Genomic DNA, 18,097 nt, shown 5'->3' with positions numbered 1-18,097 from the left:
GGTAACAAAAGTAAAGACAGCAAAAGTAATGTTTTTGGTATTTTGTAGTGATTGTAACAGTAGCAACGGAAAAGTAAATAAGCGAGAACCAGTATATGGAAAACTCGTAGGCACCGGATTAATGATGGATAATTATGCCGGATGCGGTTCGTCATGTAACAGTCATAACATAGGGTGACACGGAACTAGCTCCAATTCATCAATGTAATGTAGGCATGTATTCCGTATATAGTCATACGTGCTTATGGAAAAGAACTTGCATGACATCTTTTGTCCTACCCTCCCGTGGCAGCGGGGTCCTATTGGAAACTAAGGGATATTAAGGCCTCCTTTTAATAGAGAACCGGAACAAAGCATTAGCACATAGTGAATACATGAACTCCTCAAACTATGGTCATCACCGGGAGTGGTCCCGATTATTGTCACTTCGGGGTTGCCGGATCATAACACATAGTAGGTGACTATAGACTTGCAAGATAGGATCAAGAACACACATATATTCATGAAAACATAATAGGTTCAGATCTGAAATCATGGCACTCGGGCCCTAGTGACAAGCATTAAGCATAGCAAAGTCATAGCAACATCAATCTCAGAACATAGTGGATACTAGGGATCAAACCCTAACAAAACTAACTCGATTACATGATAAATCTCATCCAACCCATCACCGTCCAGCAAGCCTACGATGGAATTACTCACGCACGGCGGTGAGCATCATGAAATTGGTGATGGAGGATGGTTGATGATGACGACGGCGACGAATCCCCCTCTCCGGAGCCCCGAACGGACTCCAGATCAGCCCTCCCGAGAGAGATTAGGGCTTGGCGGCGGCTCCGTATCGTAAAACGCGATGATTTCTTCTCTCTGATTTTTTTCTCCCCGAAAGCCAATATATGGAGTTGGAGTTGGCGTCGGAGGGCCACCAGGGGGCCCACGAGGTAGGGGGCGCGCCCAGGAGGGGGGGCGCCCCCACCCTCGTGGACAGGGTGTGGGCCCCCTGGTCTTCATCTTTGGCGAGGATTTTTTATTATTTTTTCTAAGATGTTCCGTGGAGTTTCAGGTCATTCCGAGAACTTTTATTTTCTGCACATAAAACAACATCATGGCAATTCTGCTGAAAACAGCGTCAGTCCGGGTTAGTTCCATTCAAATCATACAAGTTAGAGTCCAAAACAAGGGCAAAAGTGTTTGGAAAAGTAGATACGACGGAGACGTATCAACTCCCCCAAGCTTAAACCCTTGCTTGTCCTCAAGCAATTCAGTTGACAAACTGAAAGAGAAAAAGAAAAACTTTTACAAACTCTGTTTGCTCTTGTTGTTGTAACATGAAAAGCCAGCATTCAAGTTTCAGCAAATATTATGAACTAACCATACTCACAATAACACATAGGTCTCACAATTACTCATATCAATAGCATAATCAGCTAGCGAGCCATAATAACAAAACTCGGATGACAACACTTTCTCAAAATAATCATAACATGATATAACAAAATGGTATCTCGCTAGCCCTTTCTGAGACCGCAAAACATAAATGCAGAGCACCTTTAAAGATCAAGGACTGACTAAACATTGTAATTCATGGTAAAAGAGATCCAGTCAAGTCATACCCAATATAAACCAATTATAATGAATGCAAACGACAGTGTGCTCTCCAGCGGGTGCTTTTAATAAGAAGGATGATGACTCAACATAAAAGTAAATGGATAGGCCCTTCGCAGAGGGAAGCAGGGATTTGTAGAGGTGCCAGAGCTCGATTTTGAAATAGAGATAAATTATATTTTGAGCGGCATACTTTCATTGTCAACATAACAACTAAGATACGACGATATCTTCCATGCTAAACAAATTATAGGCGGTTCCCAAACAGAATGGTAAAGTTTATACTCCCCCTCCTCCACAAGCATCAATCCATGGCTTGCTCGAAACAACGAGTGCCTCCAACATTCAACGGGTCCCAGGGGGAGTTTTGTTTGCAATTATTTTGATTTAGTTTGCATAAAGCATGGGACTGGGCATCCCGGCGACCAGCCATTTTCTCGTGAATGAGGAGCGGAGTCCACTCCTCTTGAGAATAACCCGCCTAACACGGAAGATAAGGGCAGCCCTAGTTGACATATGAGCTATTCGAGCATGCAAAACAGAATGTTTATTTGAAGGTTTAGAGTTTGGCACATACAAATTTACTTGGAACGGCAGGTAAATACCGCATATAGGTAGGTATAGTGGACTCATATGGAACAACTTTGGGGTTTAAGGAGTTTGGATGCACAAGCAGTATTCCCGCTTAGTACAGGTGAAGGCTAGCAAAAGACTGGGAAGCGACCAACTGAGAGAGCGACAACAGTCGTAAACATGCATTAAAATTAATTTACACCGAATACAAGCATGAGTAGGATATAATCTACCATGAACATAAATATCATGAAGGCTATGTTGATTTGATTCAACTACATGCGTGAACATGTGCCAAGTCTAGTCACTCAATTCATTTAAAGGAGGATACCATCCCATCATACCACATCATAATCATTCTAATAGCATGTTGGCACGCAAGGTAAACCATTATAACTCATAGCTAATCAAGCATGGCACAAGCAACTATAATCTCTAAATGTCATTGCAAATATGTTTACTTCATAATAGCTGACTCAGGAACGATGAATCATCATATTTACAAAAACAAGAGAGGTCGAGTTCATACCAGCTTTTCTCATCCCAATAAGTCCATCATATATCATCATTATTGCCTTTCACTTGCACGACCGAACGATGTGTATAATAATAAGAGTGCACGTGCATTGGACTAAGCTGGAATCTGCAAGCATTCAACTCAAGAGAGAAGACAAGTAATATGGGCTCTAAGTTAAATAAACAATCATGCATATAAGAGCCACTAAGCATTTTCAATATAGTCTTCTCGACCCCCAAAGAAAGAAAAGAAATAAAACTATTTACACGGGAAAGCTCCCAACAAGCAAAAGAAGAACGGGAAATATTTTTGGGTTTTCTTTTTAATTACTACAGCAAAGAAATAAACTACTACTAATTTTTTTGGTTTTTTCTTAAGGTTTATTAAACACACAAGAAGAAAGCAGGAAAAAGAAAATAAACTAGCATGGATATTACAGTGAAAGAGTATGAGCACCGACATCTAGCAATGAGTGTGTGTGAACATGAATGTAATGTCGGTGGGAAATACGTACTCCCCCAAGCTTAGGCTTTTGGCCTAAGTTGGTCTATTGCCAGGGATAGCCTGGCGGATACCCGTAGGTGAAGCTGGGGTCATACTGCGATGAAGAAGACTCTGACTGCCACTGGCTGGCAACCACCTCTGGATCCCAAGAATAAACAGACTGTCGTGGAGGCTCATCTTGTGGCTCCGGTTCCGGGGCTGGTGTAGGATTCCGATAGGCTTGAACGGCCGCCCACGGAACGATGTGAGGACCTGCAGACAAGTTAAACAAAGAGGGAGCAGGCAAAGTAATAGTCTCAGGGTGATGTTTATCAAAGTATAATTTATATTTGAGCTCCCCTTCACGACTCTTAACAAGAAAGTCATGCGCTAGCATACTCTTATAATCAAAATAAGCACGGGGCAACGATGTTTCTTCTTTCTCCTCATGCCTAATAGGTATTTCAAAATATTCAGCTAGGCGCGAAGCATAAATGCCTCCAAAGATGGGGCCCTTAGTACGGTTCAGACTTAACCGTCTAGCAACAATTCCACCCATACTAACAGAGTTATTTCGGTATAAACCATGGAACAAAATAATAATATAAGGAACACTAAGGTTTCCACAGTTCCCGCGTCCAATCAAGCAACGACTAGCAAATAAGGCAAAGTAGCGTAAAACAGGAAAATGTATGCTAGTAATCCTTGCATCAGAAACCTTCCTGGTTTCTCCCACAGTGATAGTGTTAATAAAAGCTTCTACTTCGTTACGGTGTGGTTCATCCAAGGTGCCCTTAAAGGGTATTTTGCAAACCTCGCAAAATTCAGCTAATGTCATCTCTTTCACAATGTCATATAAATGAAACTCTACTATTGGAGGTGTTTTCTTAGGGAAAAAGTAGAAGTTTTGCACAAAAGTATTTGTGAGTAAGAGATACTGATGACGTTGGTCGCAGAGGAAGTCGGTGAGGCCAGCATTCTCAATCAAGAAATAGAAATCCTCATAAATCCCGGCTCTCCTCAAGAAGTCATCGGAAGGCCATTCACACGGCCGGACCTCCGCGGTGCGAGGCAAATTAAATTTGGGCTTCTGCTCTTCTTCCTTTTGTTTTTCCTTCGAGCTTCGGCTCGACGAGCCCCTCAAAAGTCTCTTCATTATTTTCTGAAATAATCTGAAATTTTTAGTAACTTCAAATAAAAGTGAACCAACTTCAATAAAATTGATAGCAACAACTCCCACAAGTGCCTAGAGCCTATATCAAGCATTAGAACTACTTGGAACCATATAAATTTGACATGCAAGCTCAAGAACATGGTCACCTATGCAGCACAAATTTGCAATGAATAAAGCACTAGAACAAAAACTAATTGGACCAATGGAGGAGTCACATACCAAGGAACAATCTCCCCAAGCAGTTTTGCGAGAGGTGCTTTGAGCAAGGAGATCGAAAATCACAGCAACGGGGCTGGAACTCGTGCTTGAGTTGGTTTTTCGTGTTTGTGTGAGGCAGAGGAAGAAGATGGGTGCAGGGATAAGTGGAGGAGGGCCACCGTGGGCCCACGAGGCAGGGGGCGCGCCCAGGGGGTAGGGCGCGCCCTCCACCCTCGTGGCCAGGTGGCAGCTCCCCCCGCGGTAATTTTTGCACAGTAAATCCTCAAATATTCCCGAAAAAATCATATTAAATTGGCATGGCATTCTGAGGACTTTTATTTTCGGGATATTTTTATATTGCACGGATAAGTCAGGAAACAGACAGAAAAAATACTATTTTACTTTATTTCTACTAAATAACAGAAAATATAAAGAGGGTACAGAAGGTTGTGCTTCTAGTTTCATCCATCTCGTGATCATCAAAATGAACCCACTAACAAGGTTGATCAAGTCTTGTTAACAAACTCATTCCGAATAACACGGAACCGGAGAAATTTCGAATAACACTAAGTTACCTCAACGGGGATATGAAAATCCCCAACAATAAGAATATCATACTTTTTCTTGACAGTAGGGAGAGGAAATTCAAAACCTCCAAATATAATCGATGGAATTTTTCCAATAGAGTTGATACTATAAACTTGAGGTTGTTTCCTCGGAAAGTGTACCGTGTGCTCATTACCATTAACATGAAAAGTGACATTGCCTTTGTTGCAATCAATAACAGCCCCTGCAGTATTAAGGAAAGGTCTTCCAAGAATAATAGACATACTATCATCCTCGGGAATATCAAGAATAACAAAGTCCGTTAAAATAGTAACGTTTGCAACTACAACAGGCACATCCTCACAAATACCGACAGGTATAGCAGTTGATTTATCAGCCATTTGCAAAGATATTTCAGTAGGTGTCAACTTATTCAAGTCAAGTCTACGATATAAAGAGAGAGGCATAACACTAACACCGGCTCCAAGATCACATAAAGCAGTTTTAACATAATTTCTCTTAATGGAGCATGGTATAGTAGGTACTCCTGGATCTCCAAGTTTCTTTGGTATTCCACCCTTAAAAGTATAATTAGCAAGCATGGTGGAAATTTCAGCTTCCGGTATCTTTCTTTTATTAGTAATGATATCCTTCATATACTTAGCATAAGGATTTGTTTTGAGCACATCAGTTAATCGCATACGCAAAAAGATGGGTCTAATCATTTCAGCAAAGCGCTCAAAATCCTCATCATCCTTTTTCTTGGATGGTTTCGGAGGAAAAGGCATGGGTTTCTGAACCCATGGTTCCCTTTCTTTACCATGTTTCCTAGCAACGAAGTCTCTTTTATCATAACGTTGATTCTTTGATTGTGGGTTATCAAGATCAACAGCAGGTTCAACTTCTACATCATTATCATTACTAGGTTGAGCATCATCATGAACATTATCATTAACATTATCACTAGGTTCATGTTCATCACCTGATTGTGTTTCAGCATCAGACATAGAGATATCATTTGGATTCTCAGGTGGTTCAGCAATAGGTTCACTAGAAGTTTGCAAAGTCCTATCATTTTTCTTTTTCTTCCTTTTAGAAGAACTAGGTACATCAATATTATTTCTCTGAGAATCTTGCTCGATTCTCTTAGGGTGGCCTTCAGGATACAAAGGTTCCTGAGTCATTCTACCAGTTCTAGTAGCCACTCTAACAGCATAATCATTTTTCTTACTATTCATTTCATCAAGCACTTCTTTCTGAGCTTTAAGTACTTGTTCTACTTGAGTGGTAACCATAGAAGCATGTTTGCTAACAAGTTTAAGTTCACCTCTAATATTAGCCATATAATCACCCAAGCGTTTAATCATAAAGGTATTCTGTTTTAATTGTCTACCAAAATAAGCATTAAAGTCATCTTGCTTAAACATAAAGTCATCAAACTCATCCAAGCACTGACTAGCAATTTTAGTAGGAGGGACTTCAGCTTTATCATATCTATAGAGAGAATTTACCTTTACTACCTGTGTCGGGATATCGGGATCAGGAGGTTCTTCAGTGAATAAGGAATTGAGATCATATACTTCTTCAACAGGCGGTAAATTAAGACCGTGTATTTCTTCAATAGGAGGTAAATTCTTAACATCTTCAGCTTTAATACCTTTTTCTTTCATAGATTTCTTTGCCTCTTGCATATCTTCGGGACTGAGAAATAGAACACCTCTCTTCTTCGGAGTTGGTTTAGGAATAGGCTCGGTAATTGGCTTTGGAGCTGGCTCAGGAGGTGGCTCAGGAGGTGCCCAATTATTTTCATTTGTCAACATATTATTCAATAGAATTTCAGCTTCATCTGGTGTTCTTTCCCTAAAAAGAGAACCAGCACAACTATCCAGGTAATCTCTGGAAGCATCAGTTAGTCCATTATAAAAGATATCAAGTATTTCAGGTTTCTTAAGAGGATGATCAGGCAAAGCATTAAGTAACTTGAGAAGCCTCCCCCAAGCTTGTGGGAGACTCTCTTCTTCAATTTGCACGAAGTTGTATATTTCCCTCAAAGCAGCTTGTTTCTTATGAGCAGGGAAATATTTAGCAGAGAAGTAATAAATCATATCCTGGGGACTACGCACACAACCAGGATCAAGAGAATTAAACCATATCTTAGCATCACCCTTTAATGAGAACGGAAATATTTTGAGTAAATAAAGGTAGCGCGATCTCTCATCATTAGTAAACAGGGCGGCTATATCATTTAACTTAGTAAGATGTGCCACAACAGTTTCAGATTCATAGCCATAGAAAGGATCAGATTCAACCAAAGTAATTATATCTGGATCAACAGAAAATTCATAATAATCCTTATCGGGAACACAGATAGGTGAAGTAGCAAAAGCAGGGTCGGGTCTCATTCTATCTCTAAGAGATTCTTTACTCCATTTAACTAGCAGCCTCTTAAGTTCGTATCTATCCTGGCAGGCAAAAATAGCTGCAGAAGATTCCGCATCAAAAAGATAACCCTCAGGAATAGCAGGCATATTTTCATCATCACTCTCATCATCGTATTCAGATTCAATAATTTCTCTTTCTCTAGACCTAGCAATTTGTTCATCTAGAAATTCACCAAGGGGCACAGTAGTATCAAGCATAGAAGTAGTTTCATCATAAGTATCATGCATAGCAGAAGTGGCATCATCAATAACATGCGACATATCAGAATTCATAGCAGTAGCAGGTTTAGGTGTCGCAAGCTTACTTATAACAGAAGGTGAATCTAGTGCAGAGCTAGATGGCAGTTCCTTACCTCCCCTCGTAGTTGAGGGCAAAATAGTAGTTCGATCGTCTTTCAAGTTCTTCATAGTGTCCAGCAGATATAAATCCCAAGTGACTCAAAGAATAGAGCTATGCTCCCCGGCAACGGCGCCAGAAAAAGGTCTTGATAACCCACAAGTATAGGGGATCGCAACAGTTTTCGAGGGTAGAGTATTCAACCCAAATTTATTGATTCGACACAAGGGGAGCCAAAGAATATTCTCAAGTATTAGCAGCTGAGTTGTCAATTCAACCACACCTGGAAACTTAGTATCTGCAGCAAAGTGTTTAGTAGCAAAGTAATATGATAGTGGTGGTAACGGTAACAAAAGTAAAGACAGCAAAAGTAATGTTTTTGGTATTTTGTAGTGATTGTAACAGTAGCAACGGAAAAGTAAATAAGCGAGAACCAGTATATGGAAAACTCGTAGGCACCGGATTAGTGATGGATAATTATGCCGGATGCGGTTCGTCATGTAACAGTCATAACATAGGGTGACACAGAACTAGCTCCAATTCATCAATGTAATGTAGGCATGTATTCCGTATATAGTCATACGTGCTTATGGAAAAGAACTTGCATGACATCTTTTGTCCTACCCTCCCGTGGCAGCGGGGTCCTATTGGAAACTAAGGGATATTAAGGCCTCCTTTTAATAGAGAACCGGAACAAAGCATTAGCACATAGTGAATACATGAACTCCTCAAACTATGGTCATCACCGGGAGTGGTCCCGATTATTGTCACTTCGGGGTTGCCGGATCATAACACATAGTAGGTGACTATAGACTTGCAAGATAGGATCAAGAACACACATATATTCATGAAAACATAATAGGTTCAGATCTGAAATCATGGCACTCGGGCCCTAGTGACAAGCATTAAGCATAGCAAAGTCATAGCAACATCAATCTCAGAACATAGTGGATACTAGGGATCAAACCCTAACAAAACTAACTCGATTACATGATAAATCTCATCCAACCCATCACCGTCCAGCAAGCCTACGATGGAATTACTCACGCACGGCGGTGAGCATCATGAAATTGGTGATGGAGGATGGTTGATGATGACGACGGCGACGAATCCCCCTCTCCGGAGCCCCGAACGGACTCCAGATCAGCCCTCCCGAGAGAGATTAGGGCTTGGCGGCGGCTCCGTATCGTAAAACGCGATGATTTCTTCTCTCTGATTTTTTTCTCCCCGAAAGCCAATATATGGAGTTGGAGTTGGCGTCGGAGGGCCACCAGGGGGCCCACGAGGTAGGGGGCGCCCAGGGGGGCGCCCCCACCCTCGTGGACAGGGTGTGGGCCCCCTGGTCTTCATCTTTGGCGAGGATTTTTTATTATTTTTTCTAAGATGTTCCGTGGAGTTTCAGGTCATTCCGAGAACTTTTGTTTTCTGCACAAAAAACAACATCATGGCAATTCTGCTGAAAATAGCGTTAGTCCGGGTTAGTTCCATTCAAATCATACAAGCTAGAGTCCAAAACAAGGGAAAAAGTGTTTGTAAAAGTAGATACGATGGAGACATATCACCGGGGACCGCAGCCTTGGTGATCTTGTCGGTACTAGGGGTGCCTGACCCTTCAACAGTCATCACTGCCTTATCCCTCCGCTTCTTACTGCGCTGCTTGCTCTTCTTCTGACTAGTTGATTCATCATCATCCTCTGAATCAACATTGATGCCATATTCCTCTCTGGGCGACTTCCTTCCCTCCTCCATCCGAGCACACTTATCCACTAGGGTGTACAGCTCCTTCACAGTCTTGGGAAACCGCATGTTCATCCTAAAATGAATATGGCGGTTGCGCACATCTGACTGGAAGGCAGCTATCACAGCTGCTAGATGGATATTTGGAATATTTCTATGAACTTTGCTGAATCTTTGTAAATACTTATCGAGGGTTTCTCCTTCCTTTTGTCGGAGAAGCTGCAGGTTGCTGGGTCGGCCCGACTCCTGGTGGCCACCGATGATGGCACCGATGAACTCGTGGCACAGGTCTGCCCATGATGAAATGGAGTTCTCCGGCAGGTGCATCAGCCAAGACCTCACATTGGACTTGAGGGCCAAACGGAAGTAGTTGGCGAACACCTTATCATCTCTTCCCCCCGCAGCCTGAACAGCGATGGCGTAGATGCTCAGGAACTCTGCCGGGTTCAGCCTCCCATCGTACTTCTCAGGTATATCTAGCTTGAACGTGCGAACGGTCGGCCAACAGACTTGCCACAGCTCACAAGTAAAGGTAGGGCAGCCAACCTCGAAAGGTAGGTGCCCGCCAATGCTGAGCGCGGGATCGTCGACGTCGGGGCTGTCGCGCATGTTGGTTCACCGGAGGTCGTCGCGGCTTTGCTCAACGACGTGCGTGTCTCCTCTCGGCCTCTCCTCCGGTGTTTTTCGTTGGCCTGCACTTGCTTGAGGGTCAGAGGAGGCCATCGAGATGTCGTCGGGGCCTTGATTTGGTCACGCTTGTGATGGCTGCCGTGGTGGGGACCGCATCGTGGGGACGCCCCCGTCTGTACGGGCAGCAGCATGAGGCGTCGTCGTCGCTTGGGGAGGTCGTGGCAGGTCAGCTCGCCATGAGCCCCCATCTTCGGCAAAACCGAGTAGACTTTGGATGGTGGCATGCCATTCATCCATCTGCTCGGCCGCCGATGGAAACCTCAAGAGCAGTTGAGCCTGCGCCGTGGGCTCCGAGGTTGTCCTTCGCATGGCTGAAGATGAAGTCTATCACGCCATTGCTCGGCTCCTGACGAAGCCAGCTGCGTCAGCACCATGCCGCCGCTGTTGCGGTGGAACCACCTGGATGGTAGGGTGGTGCGGCAAAGGCACCTGACGGCCAGCGTCTCCATTGGGCGCAGTAGCTTGGTCGACTCATCCGGGGGAAAGTGCACGCGCAGCGGTCGTGTTAGGACCCCGACTCAGTGCCACACCGATCTAGCATGTAACACCTCATATCACTTTGCGGCCTCACGCACAATATTCCCACGGGTGTTGCCTTACCAGCCCCGGGACCGTTTGCGCCTTTTGGCACATGTATATGATAGTGTCGCTAGCATCCATATGACAAGGAGCCAGGGCTGACATGGCTAGTCATGAACCCAAAGTGGCAATAACTTACAGGGATAGGCATACATGACCCAACAATGAACGTGTCGGTCATCAGCGAGTGAACCCGGGCTGTAGCAAGTGGGCTAGCAGGACTCCGGTAAACCGGGCTATAGCGGGCTAACAGGACTCCGGTACTCATCGTGTGACATTTCCCCGAAGGGACAGACACATGAACGAAGAAGGACACATGCCGGCCAGCCTAAGTGTTCCGGAGCAGTAGCAAGCTACCATGGCTCAATGGAAGCACTAGGAGACATTTCCCAGTAAGAGAGGCTACTAAGGATAAACAACTAGATAGTCAGATCCCACACATACCAAGCATTTCAATAACATACACACAATATGCTCGATATGTGCAAATACAACATGGCATCACAACATGACTCTACAACTCAAGTATTTTATTCAATAGGCTCCAAGGAGCGAGATATTACAAACATGGGTCTCACGACCCAACATTCAGAGCATACAAGTCAAAGCACAAGCGGAAGCTTAGCATGTCTGAGTACAGACATCTACAAATGAAAAGGGCTGAGAAGCCTGACTATCTACAAGATCCTGCCGAGGGCACAAGATCGTAGCTGAGGTAACAAGCTAAACGTCGAAGTCCATGTGGAACTAGTAGTGAGACTGAAGTCTCTCTGTAAAAACATAAAATAGGCAAACGTGAGTACAAATGTACCCAGCAAGACTTAGATCAGAACTAACTACATATGCATCATTGTCAACAAAGGGGATGGTGGGGTTTAACTGCATCAAGCAAGCTTTGACTCGGTGGCTATCCTGAACTACGACTGCAAGCGACTCTTTGAGGTGGCGCACACGAGTCCACATGTTCACCATATCAATACACCACTACGGATCCACTCACGTCTCCCTACGAGAACGCCATCCATAGCACTCACGCTTATCTTGCGTATTTTAGAGTATCCACTTTCACTTGTCTATGAACTGTTATAGGCAACCCAGAAGTCCTTTACCGCGGACACGGCTATTCGAATAGATGATGTTAACCCTGCAGGAGTGTACTTCTTCATACATGTTTCCACCACTTAGCGTCTGCACACGACATGTGCTCGGCAGACTTCAAGCGAAAGCCGACATGGGTGTAGACCACGACCTACCTAAACACTGAAGTCTCTAGTCCAGGTTTATCGCCTATTCAGGTTCCATCCGCAGGGAGTCCGGCCGAGGTTTCCACATACGGCCCCGAACGATGTGTACAGGGTTCCATGACACCAAACGGGCGCCCGGTATACCCGGCCACGTGCCTACCGCATCACAGCCCACCCCTCGGGTCAGCGCTGCCCATGGCCTCTAGCATACTACAAACACCAGAAACTACTTGCAACTCCTGGACAGAGGACAAGGGTGTTTAAGAAGTCGAGCGGGGTCATATTTCAGGGCCCAATGCATGGTAGTAGCTGAATCGTGGATCACAAACACAGAACTCAGTTCCTAAGGACGGCTTCAATGAGACAACCCACCATGTACTCCTACATGGCCTCTCACCGCTACCTTTACCAAATCGTGTTTACACACTTAGCTCATACACAGTAGGACATGTTCACCCATCTCTGATTCATCCCCGATGAATCAGACCTAACTCAACTCTAAGTAGTAGCAGGCATGACAAACAAACATGAATGAGTAGGCACAACAGGGCTCAAACAACTCCTACTCATGCTAGTGGGTTTCATCTATTTACTGTGGCAATGACAGGTCATGCAATGGATAAAGGGGTTCAGCTACCGCAATAAGTAACAGATGAATCGTTGTTGTCCTAATGCAGTAAAAGAGAGCAGGAGCGAGAGAGTGGGATTGTATCGGAATGAACAAGGGGGTTTTGCTTGCCTGGCACTTCAGAAGATAGTATAGCTCTTCATCGGTGTCATCGATCACATCGTCGGTACACGTCTACTGAGAGGGGACAAGCACCGACAACAAAGAAGAAACACAATCAATGCAATGCACAATATGATGCATGATCATGACATGGCATAATGAGTGTGTTGGCCTAATGCAACTACAACAGATTAAATGGAGTTGGTTTGAATCCAAGATTCAAATTCAAACCCCATATGTGGATATTCAAATGACATTTATATGATTTGTCCTAAACAGTACTCATAAGTTGTTCTAACATACATGAAACAAGTACAGATGGATAGATTGGATTTTTCTGATCATTTTTCATATATAATTTATTTCATTTAGAGTTACGGTTGAATTTCTATGAATTTTAGAAGGTTGCAACATTTTCTGGAATTTCCTATATAAGAATAAATCCAGAAAATAAGTTACTGCGTCAGCATGACATAGGTGTAACGTCAGCAGGTCAACTGGGTCGGCCAGGTCAAACCTGACCTGTGGGACCCATATGTAAGTGTCTCAGGCTGGTTTGGGTGTATGACAGGTGGGACCGGTCAACATTGACTTGACCAAAGTCAAAGCTGACACGTGGGGTCCACCCAGATTAGTACTAATCTTAACAGAAAATTAGACTAACCTAATTATCCTCGGGGACCCACCTGTCATTAACACAGGTAATAACTAAACATAATTAGCACCTAAACTAATGGTGCCACGTCAGCCACCGGCGTTTCGCCGCCGGCGACCAAATCCGCGGCGGAGGGAGTCGGGATTTCGCTGCAGGGCCCTATTTGGTGCGCGGGGGAGCATCTACGTGAAGATGGGGGGCTACCGCATCGAGTGGTGGTGGTGTTTGGGCTCGGGGTGGTCGGAAAAGATGCCGGCGACGACGTTGGCGGCTGCCAGAGCTCGGGCGAGCTCGGGGTCATCGCTAGGAGGCACGACAGGAGGGAGGTGGCGTGGCGAGCCCACGCTCGTCGGCGTCACCTCTGTGCCTGCCTGGCAAGGACGAAGCAGCTGGCTGGCATGGGCCAGCACAGTGCTGGGCCTGCCAGTTGGGCTGCTGCCAGGTAAGTTTCTCTCTCTCTTTTATTTCTGTTTTTCTATTTCTTCTGTAACTTTGTGGCTTTTCTAAAAATTCTTAGGCACTTTCAAAAATCAGCAAACTACTCATGGCCACTAAATGGTATATATCCAGCATGGAACATTTTAGTTTGGGATTATTTGAACATTTAAAATATGTACTAGCATTTAAATGCCTAAATTCAAATACTATATGATTTAATTCAGAGCCCAAATATGTCATGGAAAAATGTGCAACACCTCTGGTTATTGTTTACAACATTATCCAAAAATGATGAACATTTTTAAAAGCCATTTGGAATCACTGACAAAATTTTAGTTGAACCTACTGAATTCTTTTGGTGCTAGGGTTTGGGCAATCCCCATTTCAAGTTTAACTAAAACTTAAACATGATGACATGGATGAAGATGCAACTAATTACAAACAGAGATCTAGGGCTGTGACAACTCACCCCCACTAAACAAGAATCTCGTCCCGATATTCAAGACGTGAGGTAAGACGACAGAGGGGCACAAGACCAACACAAATCGATGAGACGGCGTTGCGAGAATCTCGGGGAATGAACTACGGTAGCAAACTCCAAACATAAGCCGTTTCTGCTACATACATGTGAACATGCTGTTGCAGACAAGCATGACCACGTAGTAGTCTTATAGTAAAACACTACCGAGTTCCGGTGGGGAACCATCATTGAGGATATCGGAATCTTGTGCATGACCTAGGATAACACAACAACTCCTTTCTCTTGAACAAGTCAGTCAGTAGCTTAGTGTGCTACGGAATTCATATGGAATGAAGATGATCAGTCTAACAGACCACATAATACTTCGCATGTGCATAACTGACTTGGGATGATTCTAGAGGAGGTAAAAACATGCTTTCTCGAATTCACGGCGGCAACTAGCATCAAATGCACATGAATTAGAGGAAGTCACTTCTTTCATCCGAACATATACTTCATGAGCTAGCATGAAGAAATGCTTTCAAAAGTTTCCAACACTAGCTTAATGTTCAACAAAATTATGGAGAGGACAAGGATGTTGTCGATGGGCTCAACAACAATTCATCCAGGTTTGCATAAAAATGGAACTCCATAATTATGAGAACAAGTGATAGTATTGGTCAGACCCAAAAGATATAATGGTGTATGCTCGAGGGATCAACCACGAGTAAGACAACGTTACGAACATCGTTGGTTCTGATTTGATTTGAGGATAACCCATACTCAAATCAAAGTTTTGGCAAGACAATAGATCCAATAATTTACCACGAGGTTCACTCAAGGAAGATATCATCTTTCTTCAACACACACACACACACACAAAGTTATCCCTTTGGAATGAACTGAGTCGGACAAGCTTTTACCTTCCAACTCTCCAAGTTGTTGTTCAGCTTAACCAACTAGCTCAGGGGTACCCAACACAGATTCTTGGAGAAAGGGTGGTTTATAAGAAACCAACTTGACCACGAACTCAACATACCGGTTAGGTGACGACCTGGTGATACTTCCGAGAAGATAATCAAAAAATCACGAACCACCGGTATGTCACTAAGCTCGAGAGCAATCTTGCTTTTCAGGGCAAGGCGATATGATCAAATGAGCGAGGGATTGACAAAATCCTAACTCAACGACCGAAAGAGTCCACCGGAAATAGGAACTAGGTAGCACAATCAACCTTAGGGTGACAATTCAATAATCAACATGCTAAGAATGAGGTTATCGTCCATTTAACTACCAAGCAACGGAGTTGCTAGCAGTATTGATTTCACAAACCATGATTCACTTGTCGGCATTCCGGTTACAATAAGACAGAAACCGAGGAATGAACAATGATGGCAAGAAGTATCACTGTACCAAGAGTTCATAGGATGGTGTGCAATTCCTATAATAATCCCGATATAAAAGACGGTAATACTCCAAGGTAGAACAGAACAAAAGCTGGGTTGGCATTTTGATCTGCGAGATACAACTACTTTGACCCAATGCTAGATATGGATGAGGTACTGGAGTTTGTTTCTCCTAGTCATTCTGACCTAGAATAGCTTGACGGACCACAAGAGTAACAGGCATCGATGAATGAATGCACACATACTCTTGACTATCAATTGATAGACGAGGCCTAGAAAAAAACTAAAGAGGGACAACTCAAGGAACATGTGATTTTCTGAGTTGTGGATGCATGGTTTAGCATGTCGAACGAAGTTCAACAAGTTTCTTCCGGATAACCCATGCAGAAAGGTAAGACTGACAGATTCACAATTCTTGAATGGAGAACCTATTAAGAGCACTCTTATTGTGATCTTTTGGTTCAAAGAGCTTCTGCTATATTGGTTCATGGTATTGGAAGAAGGATATACCATGGACCTCGAGGACTATCACAACGGTTACTAATATCTTAAAGGAACTAGCAAATACTAACAACATGAAGTAGGGTGAATCTCGGGTTCAAAACCCAGTGGTAGAATACCTACCAACTAAATGGCATCACGGGATGCTTTCGAAAATGATGACCAGATTCATCACACTCGGAATGCAAAACATGGTTCGATTACTAGGTGGCACTCTAAGAAACCTAGGTCATAATAATAACTCCTGCCTATATGTCAAGGCAACAGAGTACCTCAACTCACCGATTAATGTGATTAACCTGGCCAGAAAGGTCATCGAAAACAAAAGGAAGGATTTTGCAATTGCATCAGATTATTTAGAAACCTGGGATGACCCGGACAGCATAACGGCTGTAAATGCTCAAAAAGATTGGAGACATGCTACAAAAATGGTGGCATAACCACTCAGAGGCACAATATCAAGGTTTCGAGATCAATAGTTAACATACAGAGGTAGTAGGAACTAAACCGAGGCTTAAGTCCAACAATCCTATAAGTCTACGGATTAATAACACGTGATCCTGATAGAAAGAAGAGAAAGCCTAGTTCCTTAACCCCGCAGGAAAGATAAGATGACTCAGATCAGAAGGGCACAAGGTATAAGGAGTAAAAAGAGCCTTATGTTCCATCCCACAATCAATTCCCTTATATAACTAAAGAATTTCTAGACTCAACTTCGACCAATTTGGCTTGGTAATCCTACAGGCAGTCAGGCTCTGATACCAAAGCTGTCAGGACCCCGACTCAATGCCACGCCGATCTAGCATGTAACACCTCATATCACTTTGCGGCCTCACGCACGGTATTCCCACGGGTGTCGCCTTACCAGGCCCGGGACCGTTTGCGCCTTTTGGCACACATATATGATAGTGTCACTAGTATCCATATGACAAGGAGCCCGGGCTGACATGGCTAGTCATGAACCCAAAGTGTCACTAACTTACAGGGACAGGCATACATGACCCAACAACGAACGTGTCGGTCATCAGCGAGTGAATCCGGGCTGTAGCAACTGGGCTAGCAGGACTCCGGTAAACCGGGCTGTAGCGGGCTAACAGGACTCCGGTACTCATCGCGTGACATTTCCCCAAAGGGACAGACACATGAACGAAGAAGGACACATGCCGGCTAGCCTAAGTGTTTCGGAGCAGTAGCAAGCTACCATGGCTCAATGGAAGCACTAGGAGACATTTCCCGGTAAGAGAGGCTACTAAGGATAAACAACTAGATAGTCAGATCCCACACATACCAAGCATTTCAATAACATACACACAATATGCTCGATATGTGCAAATACAACATGGCATCACAACATGACTCTACAACTCAAGTATTTTATTCAATAGGCTCTGAGGAGTGAGATATTACAAACATGGGTCTCACGACCCAACATTCAGAGCATACAAGTCAAAGCACAAGTGGAAGCTTAGCATGTCTGAGTACAGGCATCTACAAATGAAAAGGGCTGAGAATCCTAACTATCTACAAGATCCTGCCGAGGGCACAAGATCATAGCTGAGGTAACAAGCTAAACGTCGAAGTCCACGTGGAACTACTAGTGAGACTGAAGTCTCTCCGCCAAAACATAAAATAGGCAAACGTGAGTACAAATGTACCCAGCAAGACTTACATCAGAACTAACTACATATGCATCATTATCAACAAAGTTGATGGTGGGGTTTAACTGCATCAAGCCAGCTTTGACTCGGTGGCTATCCTGAACTACGACTGCAAGCGACTCTTT

The sequence above is a fragment of the Triticum aestivum genome, chromosome 4B (genome assembly GCF_018294505.1).
Source record: "Triticum aestivum cultivar Chinese Spring chromosome 4B, IWGSC CS RefSeq v2.1, whole genome shotgun sequence".
Classification (NCBI taxonomy): domain Eukaryota; kingdom Viridiplantae; phylum Streptophyta; class Magnoliopsida; order Poales; family Poaceae; genus Triticum; species Triticum aestivum.
Note: the sequence above shows the minus strand (reverse complement) of the source record.